General features: G+C 48.6%; 1 protein-coding gene across 4 annotated transcripts in view; it reads left to right on the forward strand.

The window, feature by feature from the left end:
• DopEcR (G-protein coupled receptor DopEcR) overlaps window positions 1-21,525 on the forward strand; it is a 201,556-nt gene that overhangs the window by 159,605 nt on the left and 20,426 nt on the right. The gene's annotated exons all lie outside the window — the stretch shown is intronic.

Below are 21,525 nucleotides of genomic sequence, written 5' to 3' on the forward strand. Positions count from 1 at the left end.
ATGAGCCTAAGCTTCTGGCCAATCAGCTGCGAATAAAAGTTCCCATAAAGCTGAAAATTTCAACTAAAGAAATCTCGCTTACTGAGACAGTGGGCTTCTGAGAGTCTTAAAGTATGTCCATGTATATGTGGTTCACTTTACCCAACACGCATTACTATGTCATACAGAAAGAAAGTTGCGTACATCACACCGAGAAAAAGTTGGAACTTATCTATATAATTCACACTCTTCTTTCTTTAGTATCACATAATTATAGCTAACGTTTAAGTGTATTAATAATTTTTTTTTCAAATACCGGTTAATCAGAATTTTTTGATGCGACGGTACCTCTCTTCCCCAACAAACAGCCTTGTGAACGCTGGGCCCTTGTCTCCGTATAAGTAAACGGAAATATTTGAAGAAGAAGCAGTCAACCGAAAATAGGACGCTGGCCGGCACCGTGAGAGAATGCTGCTGTTGCAGTCTAGGGGTTTTACTCAAGCTCGCGCGTGCGCACCTGACCCTCCTCTAGATAACACAGCCCCAGCAGAGCAGCAGGCGCTCTCTAGCACCTTCGCCGGAGCCCTAACAGTCAGCGCTGTGACACCTAACCCTTGGTTTGCAGTGAGTTGCGACCACGGTGGTTTCAAGCCAAAGAGAGGAGGTTAGTCATTAACTTAAGGCGTTATTGACCTCAGTTGCACCAACAATGGAAACAACGGACAAAACCACAGCGGCGGAGCGTTCAGCATGGTTGAGGCGAAAATCGCACAATCGGGGAAATACACAAAGGTGGATCCGTGCTCTGGTCCTGGTGCGGTCAGTCGCTCACGAAGGCTGGACGCTGCTGGCAGACGGCGTGCGGTGGTCTTAGCGGCTTAGTTAAGTTGCGTCCAGTTGCGGCGTCGTGAGCGTAAAGACAAAAATCTTCGGGGGAACCACGTTTCTCCCGACGGATTCTCCCCGGTGCGACATAAGGGGAGAGGAGGTAAAAGGGTGCCTCGGCCGCAATGTCGCAGCAAGGCTCGACAGGCAGCGGCGAAAGGTGCCACTCAACCCTGCGTGAGCGCAAGCGTGATCATCACGTGATCATCACGTGAAGATGTCGTAATGCGCGTGCATTGCCGCATCCGCCCTCCTTTGAGCTGCGAAGAGGCCGCCGTCACCTGAGGCTTTTCCGAGAGGGACATGCTGCTCCGTCATCAACAGGGCTTGAATACATGTCCGTGAGGGAGCTGTTGTGAAGTAAGAGGCGGGTAACTTTTAAGTTGTGGAAAAATAACAGACGTCCGTTCGCTTCGAGCGGATCAAGAAGACTCCAGAATTTGTGATTTCGAGCTTTGGCAGCTTTACGGTGGGGCGTATTTGCGAATCGTTTGCGCTAGATTCTCTTTGACCTGAGGAGTTTCTTGTGCGATCTAATGAAGCATTTGTGCAGCTTAAGTCGAGTAGCATGCGTTGTACTTTTGTTTTCGCCACGCTGATATTTTCTCTGTACATTTCGGAGCATGCAAATTCCTCTTCAAAAGCTTCATCTTCAACGCCTTTTTCTATCTCCCGATCTACATGTTTCAATGAGCCCTCTTTAAAAGAAAGAAGATTTATCTTCCACGTCACCGATTGGTGCGCTCCCGTCCACGGTGGATACTTCGTTGAGCAGCTTGGTTGTAGATGTTCGTACCACGGCCCTTCTTCGCTTGATTCTGTCGATATCCATCTTTTGACGTCCCTATTCCCGGGTTCCGGCACCAAAATGTTTTCTTAATTCTGGCGGTCTTCCACATTTCTCGTTTCAAGCGGTCTTCCCTCAGGAGCACCAAGGCATCTTTCTTCAGATCACTCATGTTGTTGGTCGGCACATATGGGCCGATCTGAGCTCCAATAAGTACTCTTTCCGCCACCGTCTCCAGAAGCCATCGGCCATGGCAGTCCGGTACTTCCAGCGTCGAGAGAGATGCATGCCACCGCCAGGAATTTCGTCCGACAGCAGGCGTGGAGGAAGGGTCGTCAACTTTCTTCCGACAAGGAAGTCCGCCAGTGACAGTGGTTCTGGCTCCTGAGCATCATCATATATGAAAGTCAAAGGGCGTAAGTTCATCACGTCCTCCAACTCATAAAGAGCGGTGGGCAGTTCTTCGGAGCTCAAGCTGCTCCGACCTAACACCTTTCGCAATGCTACTTTCACAGGTCGCACCATCCGGTCCCAGAATCCTCCCTATCAAGCTGCCCGTTCAACAAGAAACTTTCATCTGGCCTGGTTTCCGGCGAAGTATGACTGCAATTCCTCGGCTTGCAACAGCATGAATACGGCCTTTAAATCCCTGGCTGCACGCTTGAATGTGAGCGCGTTGTCCGAATACACCGTCGAGTAGATTCCACGGCGTGCCACAAAGCGTTTAAAGGCCAAGAGGAAGGCTGTAGCCGACAGGTCGCGGACGAGCTCAATGTGGATGGCACGTGTCACAGCACAGGTGAAAATAGCGACGTAGAATTTTTTGCTGTCGCGTGACTGTTGACAAATCAAGGGCCCTGCAAAATCGATGCCAACCATGTCGAACGGCTTTCCTTTTGTCACTCTGTCAGCTGGAAGGGGTGCTACTGGTTCCGTAGCTGGAGGGCAACTTTGTTTTTGACAGACGAGGCACTGCTTGATAACTTTCTTTACGGCCTGACGTCCTCTGATCATCCAATATGATTCTCGCAGCTGTGCCAGAATATCGCGTACGCCCAAGTGCAACATTCTCAAGTGTATTTTCCGTATGAGCAGTGACGTGAGGGGGCGATTGCTAGGGAAAACCATGAGATGCTTAGTCTCTTCGTTGTTACCACTGAATTGCAAGCGTCGACCAACTGGCATGAGGCCCTCTTTGGCGAAGTACGGGTTGAAAGGCAGAACAGGAGAGCTCTTGTGCAGTGGTCTTCAATTCTTCAGGTTTGAAATGTCGCCGCTGAACGCATCTCCTTGAGCTTTAGCCAACCAGTATCTTTCGGTGCCGATTACTTCAGCTCGTAATGGGCCGATCGTTAATCCTCAACATTGAGAATTGCCATTGATGACGATGATACTATGGGCATCACCGTCACGTTTCGCTCTTCCATTTGGCACTCCCCAACCTTTGAGCTCGGCTCACTTGTCGTTGGCCAATGCGTGTCATCCTCCTGAAGCTAACGGGGTCCGCTCCACCACAATTCGCTTTCCCGCTGGGCTGATTGGTCACCAAAGGCAAATACTTTAAGCTCCTCTTCCCCAAGCACCTTTAACTGCAGCTTTTCGGATAGGTTGCGATGGATGGAGGTTCGCTGAGAGCCACCATCGAGGAGAAGCCTGACACGTATACGTTCATGTGGACCCTCTGTCCAGGCTCGCGCTGTCTTTAGGAGGAATTGCTACTCTTCAGTGCACATCAAGTTATCTGCCGTGCCTAAGGAGGACTTAAACACCGTGCTTGCTCAGTCAACGGTGACGACGGTGCATCCCCTTCATCAGTGTTGCGGTGTCCTCTAATGTCAGGGTCGCACATTGTCGTTAAGTGTCTTCCGTTGCAATGCGCACACCTGAGCCACTTAGCTTTACGGCATTCTCTTGGCACGTGCCCCCCATGTTGTGCACCGGAAACACCGATTGCCACGCTTCAGCACGTCTCTCTTATCCACCACAGACATCTTTGCGTTACAGTTGTCGGTCTCATGGCCGTTCGAATTACAAACTAGACTTCATGTGCTGTCCTTGATCGTGGTGTGCAGTGTCGCTGCAGTAGGCATGTTCGTCGCTGTAATGTTGCTGTTGCACCTTTCCTTTACCAATTCGGCACTGTTTTCTGTCGGTGCTTCGGCCCGCTGTATGGTCTCCTGCGTCGCAACCTCTCTTCTAAAAAAAAAAAAAAAAACAAACAAACACAGGAGCACCTTCAGCTCACTTCCCACGCTCGTAGCCTCGTTTTTTCGTTGGTATTCCTAACGAAGGTCGGCAGGCACCGCTTTCTTTATTACTGTCATTAACAAAGTTCCATAATTGCCGACACTCACGCCTAAATAAGTGAGGCTGCGTACACCTGTCTCTACTTCGTCGGCGAGGCTGCGCAGTTGAGCAGTTGACCGAGATTCCGTTAGTCTTGCACTGGCTTGATGTTAAGTAGCCGTGACATGTGGTCTTCTATAATTACTTCCTTTCTGCCGAACCTCTCCTTTAATAGCGAGAGAGCAACTTCGTAGTTGCCTTCCTACAAGTCAAGCCCTGCTACCGCAGCCGCCGCCTTTCATGTCAAGTAGCTGTTGAGGTACTTGAATTTGTCTACTTTTGAAAGGTTCTGGTTAGCGTTGATAGTCGACTCAAACTGACTCCGGAACTCTTGCCACTCTCGAAGCTCTCCGTTGAATTTCAAGGGAACGACACCTTGGTGCACCTGGGGGGATGACCGCTTGAAAGGCCGCATGTAGAAGACCGCCAGAATTAAGCAAACCTTTTGGTGCCGGAACCCGGAAATAGGGACGTCAAAAGATGGATATCGACAGAATCAAGCGAAGGAGGGCCGTGGTCCGAACATTTACAACCAAGCTGCTCCAAACCTGAAAGGCACCACCGCACTGTCGGTTGCTGTTCGTAGAACGCGCCCGCCAGTAATTTACACGCAGTTTGAGGGGTGTCAAGTGTCCAGCGCTTCTGCCACAGCGACCGCAGCAGTGCTGTTTTAGGTGGGGGAGTCCTCCTCGCCCCATCGTCGGCGGCCCCCAGCGCGGGGGAGCTTTGGCTCCACAATGCAGGATATACAACACCCTACCCCGGATAAGCGAACTATTATTGAGCTCATTGCTCCACAATCTCTAAGGGATGCCGCAGCTGTATCGGTCGCTTCACGGCCCTTCTTCGCTTGATTCTGTCTATATCCATCTTTTGACGTCCCTATTCTTGGGTTCTGGCACCAAAATGTTGTGGAATAAGAGACGGAGAGCTTTTAACTTATGCAAAAATGACAGACGTCCGTTCACTTCGAGCGCACCAAGAAGACTCCATAATTTGTTGATTTCGAGGTTTGGCAGCTTTACGGTGGGGCGTATTTGCGAATCGCTTGCGCTAGATCCTCTTTGAACTGTGGAGTGTAGTGTGCGATCTGATGAAGCATTTGTGCAGCTAGTGTTTCTGGGAGCTCGGGCACATCGATATCAAGGAACATGAGCCAGTTCGTCACCAGGATGCGGTCCTTCAGCACTATAAAGAAACCGTCAACTTTGAGAATGGCCGCTATAAGGTGTCGTTCCCTTGGAATTCGATGGTTTACGAGCTTGGCGACAACTACGAGTACGCAGCAAGGCGTCTTAAAGCACAGCCAACGCGCCTCTCCTCTTGAAATGAGATTCGTTGATTAGGGAATACGACGCCTGCATAAGAGACTACATATAAAAGGGCTATGCAGAGCCAGCCAGCAAGGATTACTGCACGTCGGAAGGTCCGGTGTACTATATGCCACATCAAGCAGTTGTTCGTCACGAAAGCCAGACGACGAAACTGAGGGTAGTATTCGATGCATCATCAAGTGCCGAAAATCACCCCTCACTGAACAATGTTTTGGACAGTGGCCCAAACCTAAACCCAGAGCTCATTGATCTTCTGATCAATTTCCGCACTTACAACATTGCCATCGTTGCGGATATTGAAAAGGCATTTCTCCAAATATCCCTATCAGAGGACGATCGCAACTCTGTGCAGTTTCTCTGGTACGCTATGACGCCAATGAAAGGGGAAGAACTTCCTGCTGTGGTGAGCTATCGGGTGACTCGCGTGCCGTTCAGCGTCACGTCGAGCCCATTTCTCTTGGCTGCAACGTTGCGAAGTCATCTTGAAGGCCTGCCGGAACAATGTGCTGAGACAGACTGCGGGTATCCTGCGCAAGTATGTTTACGTGGACGACCTTGTAACTGGGGTTGACAGCCTTGACAAGGGTAGTCTTGTGCCAGGAATCAGAAGATATAGTAGCAGCTCGAGACACACACTGCCCTTGCCGCGGTGCAGGTCGTCGCGAGCCAGGCCGAACAATGAATGAGGGTGCAGAGGAGCTTAATAGTTTGTAATAGAGGCAAGAAGGCCCCTGTCTTCGGGTCACCTCAGCTCTACGTGGCGTCGCCTGTTTTATCGGACGTGCTGGGTCCGTGGTAGTAAAAGGGGTGCTAAGACGCGTCTCTTCATGCTCATCCTGACGGAGATTTCTCTGTCGTTGCTCTTCTGTTGCTCTCGGAGTTTTCGCCACGGAAGAATAGCAAAGGCGCGCCGACCCGCCCTGGATGGTGTCTTCAAGTTCTTGCACAGCAGGATCCTTCGGTTCCGCTCTTCTGGTTGAAGTCTGCTTCGCGGCCACAGTGGTAGCTGCGTGGTTGCAGGGCTCGCAACTCGATCGCGGGGTTGTACTGCGCTTCTGGCAATTCTTCCCCGCTGCCATTTCGGACCGAAAGCTCTTCTGCTTTTGAAATGCGTAAGCATTTCTATGCGCACCCAGGGAGGCAAAATAATAGGCGACCCTAATCTTTTACTTAGGTGTCTCTTAGTGGCGCTCGCCCCTCGGCGTTGGTGTTCTTTTTGTTAGGAGAGCGAACGTCTTTCCCCTGGCACGATATGCGGGCCAGGAGCGAGGGAGGAGAAAGAACAGGGCGCGTCACCTCGCGGGGCACGAAGTGCACCTGTCGCGCCCTCTCCCGTGCTGGCCTCATAGCATGGCGCGCGTGCGCAGCAGCTGCGCGCAGGGAGATCAGAAGCTAAAGAGGAGGGCGTGACGTCACATCGCTCTATTAGGGATATTTTCAGTCTATGCCTGGCAACCGTTTTCCATTAATTAAGTGGTTAAATATCACGCCACTTGTCTGTGCGACGTCATTAGTGACGTCATTTCTTCCGCTTTCTACTCCCGAGTTTCCAGGAATTTGGCCAAAGTCGTGCTCATGGGACGGATCTCCAAAATCTATAATTCTGTGCTTTGGTATGTGTTAATAAGTGATTTCTAAATAATTCTAATTATTCTAGACACTTGAGTAACTCAACTAGTCACTAAACTTATATTTTATTATAACTACAATAAAACCCATGAATTTTGTATTGTACTATTTTTTTTTTTCTATTTCGTTCTGGTTTATTTCGAATTGCGTCCCCGCTCGTCTGAGGAGGTGAACCGGAAATGCCGCCAAGAAACAAGAGAGTCACTCGATGCTCGTGCCACTAAAAACGTCCGTCTGTCCGTCACGTAAGACGATCGCTTTCAAGGTAGCGCCCGCAGCAGCGAGCGAATAGACCTTTGTGCTGTCGCTCGCTTCACCGAGATCTAAGCCGCGAGAATACAGTGCGCACGAACGTATTAGCACCTGCCGCACTGCGTCCCCATCACAGATCGCTATGAAGATAGGTGACTGTGCGGCCGCCGCCGGAGTACTGTCCGTCACGGTTGATAATGGTTCGACGCGGATGGACAAGGCGCTAAAGAGCGATAACAGCTGATAATGATCAGAACGTCTTCAGAGGACCTGGCGCCGCCATCTGCCGTAGTTTTCTGGCTTCATCAATTCACCTGGCGCCGCCGTCCACAGCAGTTCTCGCCGCAGCGATGGAGTTTATGTTGGTCGGACCAAGTTTCATAACATTGATAAACACACCGGGCTGCGTGGAGGTTAGCAAGTGGCACAGTGCTCACGCATATTTGGGGAACTACCAGAGAAATTTATTTGTGAATTCTTTTGTTTTCTTTCTTGCCTTGTTGCGGCTTTTGAGTTTTCCTTTCTGTCGCTGCCTGTGGCTTGGAATGCGTTGCTGGCTGTTTACAGCCTGCACGTTTGTATCCACCAAGCCAGCAACACATTCCAAGCAACAGGCGGCGATAGAAAGGAACGCTTTAGCAGCCACAACGAAGCAAGAAAGAAAATAAAAAGCAGTAAGAGAGCTTCAGTTCCGAAATGTTCGCGGGAAAGAAGAATTCCTGAGACAGTAACATAACCCAGCGACTGAGTTGAGAGATCTGAAATCACGCACCTAGCACCGTTGCCAAGAAGATTTCAACCGAAAGAGCAGAGTGGAATCCTGCTGTGCAACAAGTCGTAAGCCACCGACCAGGGCGGGGCGGGTCTGTGCTGGTCTTCCTTGCCGAAAAGCCCGAGAGCAGCAGAAGAGCAACGAGAGAGAAATCTACGTCGGAATGAGCGTGAAGAGACGCGTCTTAGCGCCTCTTTTAGCACCACGGACCCAGCACGTCCGACTAAGCAGGCGACGCCACGTAGAACCGAGGTGACCCGAAAACAGCGGCCTTCTTGTCACCCTTACAAACTATTACGCTCCTCTGCACCGTCAGTCATTGTTCCGGCCTGGCTCGCGACGACCTTCACGGCGCCAACGGTGGTGTGTGTTTGAGCTGCTCCCTCACAGACATGTACTCAACCGTGTTGATGACGGAGCAATATGTCCCTCTCAGAAAAGCCTCAGGAGACGGCGGCCTATTCGCGGCTCAAATGGGGGGGGGGGGGGGGATGCGGTAATACAGGCGCATTCCGACATCTTCGGAGTTGCCGCGCGCGGTTATCACGTGATCACTCGTGCGCTCGCGGAGGGTTGAGAGGCACCGTTCGCCGTTGCCTGTCGAGCCTTGCTGTGACGTTGCGGCCGAGGCACCGGGGAGAATCCCTCTGCAACGCTCGGAAGAAACTCAGTTAATAAAAAATAAATGATGTGGCTTTATCTTCCAAAACCATGATTTGATTAGGAGGCACGCTGCAGTGGGAGACTCCGGAATAATTTCAATCACCAGGGGTTCTTTAACACAAACGTAGACTTAAGTGCCACGGGTGTTTTCGCATTTCGCCCCCATCGAAATGCGGCCGCCCTGGCCGGTCGTCGATCCCGCGATCTCGTGCTTGGCAGCCCAACACCGTAGCCACTAAGCAACCATAGAAACGCCGTTCCCCGGAAGCACATTCCTCTTCGCTCTGACGAGCTTGCGACTGACCGCAACTCAACCAGCCGCACGCCTACAGAGCCCCGCCTTCGTGAGCGAGTGACAGGGCCCGAGCCTGCATCGATGCTAGGTGAAGTGAACCTTTATCAGCCTCCTGTATGTTTCCCTCATTGTGTGGTTTTCAACTCAGCCGTCCGGAAAGCTCAGTCGGTGTGGTTTTGAGAGCGCAGCCCTTGGGCGCTCGTTCCGGCATTGAGCGTCGGCAGGCGTTCCTTGTAACTGAGCGAATGAGCATAGCGAAGGATGGAAGAGCGAACGCAGAGCACAGCGGGTGATGAAAGATGGCGATAGCAAAGAGCGCCCAAATAGGAAAGCGGCGAGGATGGTGTAGCGGAACCATGAGGCGGAGGAGGAGGGTATGGCGAAAGCGTGAGAAGAAAAGCGTAGTGCCGCGCAAAACGGGCTGTGCGATGACGGTGGCTACGAGATGACACCAGAGTAGCTTGGTTCCGACGTATGGGAACAAAGCGCGGCATGAGACGAGGTCTATCTACGGCGGCTGCTGTGAATCACGCCCACGCGTCACCAACGCCTCTCGCGATCTCCCGATTAGCGAGGCAGTCGCGCCACTCTTCGTTCCATTTGCGACGTGCCGCACGACACAGATTGTCCGCGCCAGCCACACTACTCACAGCTTTCTCTTCCGAATATAAACCGTGTGTCTATATAATCATGATACAAAATATTGACCCTGCAAAATGAAAACACGCTAGAGCTGCGCTCAAATTTCGCATGAGGGAGCATCGTAATCGTCAGTTAATTTTTTTTTATTGCCGTTGGTGTATGTAAGGAGAATAAACGCCAACGCCTTAAGTTAAGGGCTGGCTCTGTCCCTCTGGCCTGAACGCACCTTGGTCGCAATTCACTGCAAACCGTGGCATATGCGTCACAGCTCTGACTATTACAGCTGCTGCGAAAGTTCTAGCGAGCGACTGCCGCTAGACAAGGCCGCACGCACGATCTCTATACAGAATGAGTCGAGAGCGGGCGGAATCGCTAATATCTCCTGTCTTTTTCGACGTGAAAGGTTAATCAGACATCTTAGACTCTGGACGTGATGGGATTGCTTGCTGTAGATTGTCAGTTTGGACGTGTATTCAAATCATGAGGAGGCAGCTTTCTTGACTCCGCAGAAGCCCGTCTGCTTCGAAGAAGCACACCAGACGTGCGATGAGCCTATCATTGTTCTACTGCGATAACAATTGCACGGGCGCTCAAGGCGTGCCGCCGTGCTGTCCCGCCATCGATGACGCGTGCGCCGCTTGCACGAGGAGTGTGTTTTGAGGCGCGAAATTGCGTTCGGCTACGAAGACGTACGCACAATCGGCTCGGTGGACAACAGTGTTTCCGCTGGTGACATGGCGTTGTGGACACGCCCACTTCTTTCGGGTGTGCTGAGTGTGCTGCTGAGCAGAACGAACAGTCCAGGGGCGCTATAACGTAAAACTATTCCAAACTGTTCTATTCCAATTCTGCAATCAGCCCACCGCGATTGGTCAAAAATCTTTTTTGACCACCCCCACTTCACCAGTCTGTCACGAGAAGTCACGAAAACCGCGATAGCTCCCCAACTGATATGACATGTAGACACTGATTATCGATAATTAGAACGAACAAAACAAAAATAGTTATTTCTGATTCCGCGCCTTTATGCTATTAGCCCTCGGCTATTGTAGTTTTCGGGCTGCACCAACGCCACCTAGACTAAGAAGGCCTGTGCATTCCTCCGTGACGTCACCAAACTGAGCCCGTACGCAGCACTTGACGATCGTTTAGCAGATGACTTTGTGGCCGCTTTAGCTACGCATAGTTCTTTTTTCTGACGTGAACGAAACTTAGGAGTAGCTTTAATGAACATAAAAGAAGTAAATACGGTGGCCATGGGGGGTAAAGCAATACACTTCATGTTTTAAGGGGCATTGCGCGCTAAATTTGCGTTTTGTTTTGACCATATATTTCGCACATATATTTGTAGTGCGGGCTGTCGTTTTTTTTTTCTTTTGTTGCCGGTGTGGAGAACGTTACAGCTGGTGGTTGTCGTCAAATGCTACGAACGTCACGCATTTCTTTCAACACACCTGTCAGTTTTGTAATCTTTTGTCCTGCGTCAGGTCACTGAACAGTTGAGTTTACAGGGCGGAATACGCTTTATGATTTGCTGTTTCTCGTTGCTGCACCAATTTACGAAACATAAATATTGCAGCTAGGAGGAGTTTGTGGTCACTATTTTTCAAATGTATACACTATCCACATTTTTAAGCAGAGTGATACCAACGGGCAAATATAATCAGAACAAGAAAGAGATTTTATTGCCGGACTGAATGATTGAATACATCTCAGCTTATATATACAAACAAAACATAAGCACAAACAAATACAAATGCTTATATACAATTACACAAATACAAGGACACCATTTCAGAGTAAGTAACTTTCTCTTCGTTCCATCTGGTTTCTTTTTGTTTAGTTCTTCATTTCTCAGAGCAGCATAGTTCTTAAGCAGGATGTTTATTGCTGGGAGCAAAACATTTTCCATTATGGAATCTGGAGTGTCGCCAACTCCACAGGCATCAAATTCTGCGCTATCGCTCAGCAAATACATAGGCACACTAAGTAGCATCGCTCGCTGGTTAGTTTCAGCATGAAACAGGGGCTGATGCTCTTTGCTAGTGACACAGTCGAAAACAACCTTCGCGCAGAGGACTGCGTGAATAGCAGCTGGCTGTGGGAACTTCAGTCTACCTCGAGTGATGCTCTCAATCAGCACGTAGTCACTTTCTTCTAGCCCTCGTTCCGTGACAGTCAATAAATCGCGGCAATCATCGCATGGTTTCTGCTTAAGAGCTCCATTTGCACAGTAGCCGCCAATGTAGACCAGTGCTGTCATGTCCTGCCGGGGCTTGTTTAATTCAGTACTGGTCAAACGGACGTCATACTTCTTGACTGTCTCCTCAGCATTAGGCTCAGTTTCATCCTGATTGGATGATTCAGGCATGTCTGACAGAATCAATGTGTTTTGCAGGCGGATCTTTCCCTCAGCCTCCAATACTTGTGTTATCGATACGTTATAATGCGAACCACACAGCCGCCTATACCTTCCAAAGCGAGCCTCAAGTGAGTCGGTTTGGAATTTGCCGAGGAGCGCGTATCTAAAGCCAAGTTCCTCCAAACAATACCTAGACACCTCGATCAGGGCATATGTAGTTAGCCTTAAAGCAGTGGGGGTCTCTTTTGTCAAAGCGCCTATTTGCACGCACCTGTCCTTGCAGGCATCAAGCCAGCTAACAAACTTGTCCAGGTACTGCAGCTGCTCGCTGGTGATGTTGCGCACAGGCCAGACATCCTTCAGCCTGCAGCCTTTCTGAGGAGTTTTCACATTCACGATGCTCCACCATTTTACAATTAAATCAATGAAATTTGCTGTCCCGTCAGCCAGGACCCAATGTAAAGTTTCACTTTGAATTCTTAAAGCAGAAGACACAAATGTATTAAAAATCTTGAGAGCGAACCTAACATTTTGGCGCTCTAGGTTGCTTGGGTTGCGTGCCTTGTAGGTCAGCCCATGAACAACTTTCATGATGCTATTTTTTTCAGCTTCATGCAGTTTTCGTAACGTAGTGAATGATGCACCCTCCAACCTTTTGTTCCGCTCGTCATAAGAGTGAAAATGAGGGTAATACAGGCACTTGTGAGAATTTTTCTGGTTAACTCAGTTATTTCGAATGCATTTCAGTAAATGTACTGTGTCGACAATATGAAATAAAGGTTTCTGCGGATTTACCGCATGAGGATACATAATTTCGAGGTTGTTGCTTCCTGCAAACAGTGAGATTACCTTTCTGTTAATTGAATTATTATCTGGTATTACTGCCACGACGTGAAGGTTAGCATCTTCAAGACAGATTATTACTTTTTTGAGGTCCTTATGTAGCTCATCCGCTGTGATTTTCGACACTGGTGAGATATGTACTACATCTATGAATGATGACAATAAACTCCGAACCATAAAAACATTGGCTGCTTTAGCTGGTTCAGTGCTGTTAACAGAGGCTGCCTGCCTAGTAGTCAAAGAATTGTTGCAAGTGTATTTCATCGAGCATTAACGTGACATTTTTTTCACGCTGCTTTAATAGGCTGTCCCGTCTTGTCATGTACCTTAGGAACCCTTTTTCATTTTGTTCCTTCAAAGGACTCACATCATGAGCGGCACATACACATTTGATTGTCGAAGTGCGAGGCAATGCTATGTTACCACTGCTTCGCCAAAAGTTATACCCATGGGGTGAAATAGTGTAAAATACACTTGACAGAACCAATAGTTCAGCGGAATACCTTTTGCTCCTTTTCATCAGAAGCTGGCACTGTTCTCTGAGAAACATTATTTCTTCCACTCTGTCATCATCCAGCAGGTCTCCACTGGAATGCCATTGAGGAAAGAAACCACAAGCTTTAACACAACATTCACTTTGTCATACTGTCCAAGTTCACTTCTACGACAATAACCTTCCACGCTGTCCAGGAGCTGCACCAGCACACGGAGGTCGTGAATTTCTTCTGGAATTGTAGGCCGTTCGCCGGAAGTGAGGCGCGCACCTCCTAAAAACACGCGCACAGACATATCTGATGATATGACCACAGAAGAGAGAAGCTTCGGGGCTTCCATTGCTGGCTCGATGTGAGCAAAGATCACGTGGTTGTCAGAATTCACAGGGGACCGATATTTCTTTGATTGTAGCAGGTGTAGGCGAGACATGATGTCGCCAAGGCAGGTCAACTTGTTTTCGTGCAGCTCTTTTTCGTGTGCCAGCATGGACTCTTCAATCACTTTCTGAAGTTGCTCATCTTCTCTGCGTTTTTTCTTCATTTCCGGTTCCTCTCTCGACTGGTGAGTGTCCGAGAGGTAGCCATGGCTGTCCGGAAAAATTGTTGGCAGAGCATCGTGCGTTAGTCGCATCAGGTTCATTTTAACTTCGATGGTGCGACTGTCACGATCTGTATATTTTGTCGTCGTGCAGAGATATTCTTCTTTCAAGTGACGTTCGCATACCTGCACAAAAGACAGATAAAATCCACTTGGTTGAAATGTGAATTGTGGTGAATGTATGCACATGCAATAAGAGTAGCAACGAGAAGCACATAGAAAGAACACAATAGGACAGTTCACGTGCCACTACGTAAAATGGTGGCGTCCTATCGCAGCAAATTCTGTAGCTAAAGGGGCTGCAGCAAAGCACTGCACTTGGAAAAAGAAAATCGCGCTGATGCTTGCGGGCAGAGGAAATAGAAAATGCTGCAATGCCGCTTATGTTTGCTCAAGTAACATTCGTGGCTCTAGTAGGCGAAAAGTACCGATGTGAGAGGCAGCTACATTCATATAAAATAGGTAAACAAGCAAGTACTTTCTTAGGCTACACGTCGAAAAGCGTGCTCACAAGAAGCTCTCTCCTCACATGTCGACATAGCCTTCTATGTACCACAAGTTTGCAAAGAGTTATATATAAATAATACACAAAAAAACTTTGTCATCTCCTGCACACAAATATTTACAGGTGACCAGCGCAGGAACTAACACTTATCACTGGATTCTTAAGCATTGCGACGTCGATGTCGTCGCGCCGCACAGCATCCTGCCATTTTGATCTCCGCTCAGGATCGCGGAGGAACTCAAACAGTCGCACTTTTATCGCACTGTCATAATTTCGTTTGCAATTCGGTACACAGCAACGTGCCATTCTTCTGCATCGGTGGTACACCAGCACGAAAAACAGCGATGTTTGGCACAAGATGAACAGCAGCAGCGAAGAATGGCACCTGTGCCTCAGCTCAGAAACGTGGAGACGAAGCAGCCACGAGCGTGCCTGGGCATGCCGTGGATGGATGGATGGATGGATGGATGGATGGATGGATGGATGGATGGATGGATGTTATGAGCGTCCCCTTGGAAAGGGGCGGTGGGTTGCGCCACCAAACTCTTGCTATTATACTGCCCAATGTCCTGCCTAGGTTAAACAATAAAAAAGAAAAACAAACACTATGAACTACCCACACAAATTTTCTGATCCCCTATTTCGAACTGTGCTTTTCTACGTCTCCGTTTATTGTCGTTTCCCTACTTTTTTCCACCAATGCTCTAATCGCCTCTTACTAATGCCTATTGCGGACATGTTAACTTTTCCCGTGCTCTCACTGAACCCAAGGGCTTCACGGAGGCCAGTGGTGCCTAAATCGACCGCTGGGTAGACGTCTTCACATTCTAATAAAACATGCTCCATAGTCTTCCTAGCTTTACCGCAGCAAGCACATGCTTCTTCTTCCGTCTTATATCTCGCTTTATAGGTGCGTGTTTCAAGGCATCCCAATCTCGCTTCGAAAAGTAATGCGCTTCCCCTTGAGTTATCATAAATTGTTTCTTTCGTGATTTCGTTTTTTCCTCTTAAGTAGTTACTCATGGCAGGTTTCTTTTCCATTGCCGCCACCCATGAGACTATTTCAGCCTCTCTGACTTTTCGCTTGACCTTCTTTATTGCTGTGTTGCCCACCCTACAGGCCGCATACTTGCTGATAAGCTCCCTAGTTTTTTTCCTCCACTTTGAATCAATGTTTTTCCTGTACAGATACCTGAACACTCTCCCAGCCCATTTGCCTTCTTCCATATTCCTCAGCCGTTCTTCATACTCAACTTTACTGCGAGCTTCCCTCACTTCAAAACTAGTCCAGGCCATATCACCCTGCACAGCTTCATTTGTAGTCTTCCCGTGAGCGCCCAATGCGAGGCGACTCACTGACTTTTGGTTCCCGTCGAGTCCTGATTGCACCCCTGATTTAAAGCAAACAACCGCATTTCTAAAAGTAAGTCCTGGAACCATCACACCTTTCCAGATACCTTGGAGGACCTCGTACCTATTGTATCCCCAAAGCGCTCTGTGCTTCATTATGGCTCCATTTCTCTTCCCCTTCACTGTTATATTTTCGTGTGTTTCCATATATCTATTGCCTTCGTTTATTCATATACCAAGGTATTTATATTCTGTTACTCGTGGTATTTCCTGGCCCTGTATCTCCACTGTCTGTTCACTGTTTTCACTGAATACTATAACACCTGATTGTCTAACACTAAATTTCTAACCTAAATTGTTGGCTTCCTGCCCACAGATATTAGCCAGACGTTGCAAATGACTTTGCTTGCTAGCTAGCAACACAGTGTCTTCAGCATAAAATAAACCTGGGAGCTGCTGCTCTATTACTGTACCCGCCTGCTCATATGAGAGTTCAAACCCGATATTACTTCCTTCTAGCGCCCTCTCCATCCTCACCATGTACATCATAAACAGCAGCGGGGATAAAGGGCACCCCTGCCTCAGTCCCTTGTTGATATGAACTTTCTCTGCGCTCCTCATCCCTTCCCATTGAACGCAAACGGTAATTTCTAGGTAAATCTCTCTCAAAAGCTGTAGACAGTCGTCACCCAAGCCTTCCCCTTCCAGAATATCCCACAAAATGTGGCGGTCTACGTTGTCGTAGGCTCCGGTAATGTCTAAAAAGGCCACATATAACTTGTCTGCTTTCTACTTTTGACATTTCAATACACTGAGTAAGGACAAATAAGTTATCATCTAAACGCCTACCTATTCTGAAGCCATTCGGAAGTTCTCCCAAAATGCCATTATTCTCTGCCCATGCTTGAAGCTTTAGTTTGATTGCCTGCATTGCTGCCCTGTATATTACCGACGTAATGGTCAACGGTCTATACAAGTGAATTCTATCTTTCTCCCCCTTACCTTTATAAATTAAACTCATTCTACTTTGTCGTTAACTGTCTGGTATTCGTCTATCTTTTAAAGTTTTTTCCACTGCTTTCACCTGAGCTTCCTTACTTTTTGGTCCTTGTTCATTAATCAGCCTAACGGGAACCTGGTCTAGCCCCGTGGCTGTGCACTTAGGAATTTTCTCTTCCGCTTTGTTCCAGTTTAAGTTTCTCAGCACGAGCTCCTTTTCCACTTGAGTCTCTTTCGTGCTCTTTTTTTTCTTGGAATACGACCTCGTCATAGGCTTGGAAAGATACGGCTTGTATTTTTCGGATGTAATTTATTGCCGCTTCTCCTTCCAGTCTGTTTTCCTCTTCGTCTAGGATATATTGTTGTTGTTTACTTCCTGCCTAATAGCTTTATGTGGTTCCAAAATGTTCTAGGCGCGGCCTTCTTTTTCTCACGTTTTCCTGACCACCAACGTTCACTTTCACCTTTTAATTTTGCTTGCACCAGTATTTGAACCATAGACTTTTTTTCCCAGTATATTTCCCATTTACTGGTTACTTCAAACTGCGGCAACTGCACATTCTTTGCCTGCCTGTGCTCTCGAGATGCTTTCTGTAGTTCGGCGATCGCTTCTCATATCTCCCTGTTCCACCAGCTTTTCGGTTTCTTTCTTCCTTTCCAACAAACATGTTGTTTCTCTTTCCGTATTTCTGTCGTTATTACACTTAGAAGCGCACCATATTCCCACTCTTTACTTGGCCATTTGCCAAGTTCTTCCGCGACTCTAGAGACTATATTTGCTATTTGTTCAGCGTTCAAATTTGGACTGGCCATATTGCGCTCCTTGCTCCCTTTCCCAACTACATATCTCATTGTTGCTATACATATCCTACATATCCTATGTTGCTATACCCTTCCTCATCAATGACCATTTCTCTCAACTTATCATGAATTCCTTCTGTCATCAGACAGTAATCAATGCTTGATTGCCGGTTTCCCACTGCCCGCGTGACCTGTCCTTCACACTTAGGCCCTGTATTCACGATAACGAGGTTATGTTGCTCACAAAGGTCTAGCATTGACTTCTCGTTGTTGTCGGTATAGCCATCTAAATCCTGTATGTGGGCATTCATGTCACCTATTAGGACAATTTCAGCACCATTCCCGAAACCCTTAGTACCAGTGCTTATGCATTCCACTAACCCTTTATTCTTCTGTGTGCAATTATTTCCTGTCCACAAATTCGTAACGCCCAGCCAAGTTTTTCCCCACTCATTGTACCTGATAACCACAGATGCTTTTGACATTTTGAATTTACTCTTTTCCTTTTGGCTCCCTGATGGATGAGCATTCCAACTTCCCCTCCCTTTCTTTCCGACTTAGTTGTGTTGCACCCTTCCCAAACATAATTCTCAATAATTGGCGGCTCTTCTGAGTCTCTAAGGTGCGTTTTCTGTAACCGCATACACCCCTATTTGTTCTCTATGTAACTGCTTCTCAATCTCTGCCCGCTTTTCCTTTCTTCTGCCGCCCTGCATGTTTATGTAGCCTATTGCATGGCGAGCTCTTTTTCTTGCTTTCCTCCTTTTTCTGTTATCGACGGCGGTGCTCTTCTGAGGTTCCCCTAGGGGACCTTCTTCATTACTATCTACTCTGGCCTCCTGAGTGCCCGCGGGCCCCCTAAAAAACAACAGCATGTCCACCAAGTCGCCAGCCCATTTCTCGTGGCAGCCTGTAATTGAAGTTGATCTCCTCTCGTTTAAAACCATCACAACTTCTCACTTCCCTGTTTACTTCAACAATCTCGAAGCCTTTCTCGCGGCTCATTTTCCATATTGCCTCATTAGGAGCCACTACGGCCTTTTGTACGTGACTGTCACGTACATGCACCTCCGGCACAGTGCACACCACGATCTGCACCAGAGGGGATAGCTCGCGCAAGTCGCCCACCACCTTCGCCAAGCGCTGGGCTAGTCCAGTGCCTCTCCTGTTTAGGACGTCATTTAGCTCACCTGCTACTATGACAAGGTTGTGTACTCGGGCATTTTCTGCGAGCATTTCTTTTGCTCGCTCCATGACAGAACTCAGTGTCCGCCCTGGAAATGTCCCTACCGCCACTCTTTTGTCGCCTTTCACCCTCTCCACAAATGCTTTTGAGCACCTAGCCAGGTTTGAGCCGCAGGCGATAATTACCCTTTCACTCTCTGCTACCTCGTCCTGCTTCCCTTCGTCCTTTTCCGCGTGATTAGGACTCGACAAGGGGCATTGTCCCCTGGGCTCCTGCTTTTTTCGCGTGGCGGCCTCTAGGTAGGTGCCGCTCTTTCCAGCTAACCCTTCATCACGGTGCATGTATTCCACGTACTTCGCTGACACTCCCTCGCGTATCGTTTCGGGGGTCTTTGTGCTACTTTGTCACGCACATACTCGTTCACAATGGCGGCCCTGTTCAGCTTTTCCTCGGCTGGTTCAAGTAACTACCTTCCGTGCATCACGCTCCCTGTTTAGCTCATTTGTGAGCTCTTGCACCTGTTTGAGAAGATCTTCCTGGAAAGCCTCCATTTTCTGTAGCCTAGCATCGACATCACATTGTGTGCCGGTTGATTCGAAGCCCTCTCCATTCTCATCCGTCTCCTCATCTGCCTTGAGGGACCCCCTGCGCACTGCTTGCTTTCGCGTCTTTCTCGCCATGTATTGCACGGCTTTTTGCAAATACTACAATACTATAATAATGCTACTACTGATGCAAATACTATAATACTATATCAATGCAGAGCGCGTGCCTTTTAGCAAAAACCGATACGCACAGGATCCAAATCCTCAAAATGTCGCAAAGCAACTCTCACCACTGTTTCAAAAGCAATCGATGCTGCGGAGACCGAAGGTATGGCACGCTCTCGGACGCGCTCAACCACGCGGCCACGCTCTCACTTTCATACCAAAACACGCACAGTAAAACCACTAATAGCTATTTGTCCTGCCACTTCCAAGCTACCATTTAAAGACTACAAATACTCAACGTCCCACCCGGCTCCACGTGTTGGAGCACGTGGCACGAAAGGACGCTCTAATCATCCTGCAAAGCCAAATGTACACGAAGCACACCCGCGCAGCCGAAATACGAGAGCGAAAAAAAGCAAAGAAAAAGAAAACCACCCAATTACTATTTAAAGGCAAAAAATCAGCAAATCAAAAGCAGAAGCAAGCTCAAAGCATGCACAAAAAGTTATGATTTCGTCGCCGCTACGGAGCACCGAAAAGCACGTCCATTCGCCACAAAATCTAAATAAACCGTTAACCTTGCAACTAGCGCCATCTGACGCAGATCGCCGAACCGCTGGGGCTCGCGTTTCTCTACAGGTGGCGTTGGCTCCTCGGGTAGGGTGAATTGGCGTCAGACCGCGGTAGAGGAGGAATGCGTGGGCCTTCATAGTGTAGGTGGCGTTGGCTGCAGCCATTTCACCTGCCTCTAACGCGACGTCACAAAACCGCAAAAATTTACTGTGTCAAAGTGTCGCGTACGCGTTAAAGATGCGTTAATATGCTGAGCAAAGGTGAATTTTCTTCTGGATAGCCCCAGCCTGCCCCGTTCCTAAAGGAATGAAAGATGGCTGCCGCCGGTCGCTCCAGCACTGGCTACTCGCCCCTGCCGGAGAGCATGGGCTTATTTGCGTGTAATGAAACTTTTTGCGTGACCATGTAACGTTTTCGAGAACTTTCTGCACCTTTACGACCTCGTTCTGCCAACTCTTCTTTGCTGAGAATCCGTTTTAGCGTCATTCTTAAGCTGCTGTTGCTTGCCGCCGCGATTGTCGACGAGCCACCGCAAGCTAAGTAAGAGAAAGCGGACCAATCGCAGACGCCGGCACCACCCTCTTCATCCGGTTATCGATATTCAGTGCAGTGGCTCGGCCCCATCGAATCCCTCTCCGCTTGAGCATGCTCCACGCCTCTTGTGAACCAATTGGACAAGACTAGCCGCTCAGTACAGGCAATGTTATTCGTTTTTCAAGCAAACAAAAGTGACCTCCTGTGAACCAGGAGAGCGTTTGGTTGGTCTCTTCAGACAACCCTGTGGGTGACCGCCCGGTCCTTGCGTCGGCGGTTCCGCAAATTTGACGTCAGGAGATTAGAATAAAAACGTATTGGAATAGTTTTACGTTATACGGCCCAGTTTTACGTTATACGGCCCCAGCTATCCCTGGGCGCCGACTTTCCCGTCTCTCTCGTGCACCATCAATGCTCCTCATCACACGGCTCGGGTAGGGTGCTGCCAAGCAGCATTTACCGTGCATCGCGCCCACGTGTAGCCTGTGCCACTGTTCGAGGACTTCACGCGCTACCTTCCTAGCGCTGTCATTACTTCGCCTTCCGTACGACGACGCCAGATTTTTTTACAAACAATGACGAGGCTACTCGTATTTCTGTAACTTTCTATTTTTTTTTTTTTTTTTTTTTTTTGCAAAGGCGCCGTTGTAACTCAGGCAGTTGTAAGCAAGAGTGCCAGTGGCAACATGAACCGCGCCTTGATCAAAGCAGACTCCTGGCCCCGTGTGGCGTTCGAGTTGCACCGACTGCTCGCTGCAAAGCGTCTGCAAAGCGTCTCGCAGGAGGCAAATGGTAAAGAAAGAACAAAGATCCGCCTCTCGTCTCTCAATCCGCCTCTCAATAGATTTGTATGCACAAAGCTATTGCGACAGGGTGTCCTGCTGGCCTGAGCCAGCGTGTAAAATTATCTTACGCGCTGCACATGGTGCATCCAATTGCACGAAGCAAATCGCAGCTTGTTTTGTCCAACTGCATATAATAAAGAC

This window comes from Dermacentor andersoni, chromosome 1 (assembly GCF_023375885.2).
Source record: "Dermacentor andersoni chromosome 1, qqDerAnde1_hic_scaffold, whole genome shotgun sequence".
In the NCBI taxonomy this organism is placed as follows: Eukaryota; Metazoa; Arthropoda; class Arachnida; order Ixodida; family Ixodidae; genus Dermacentor; species Dermacentor andersoni.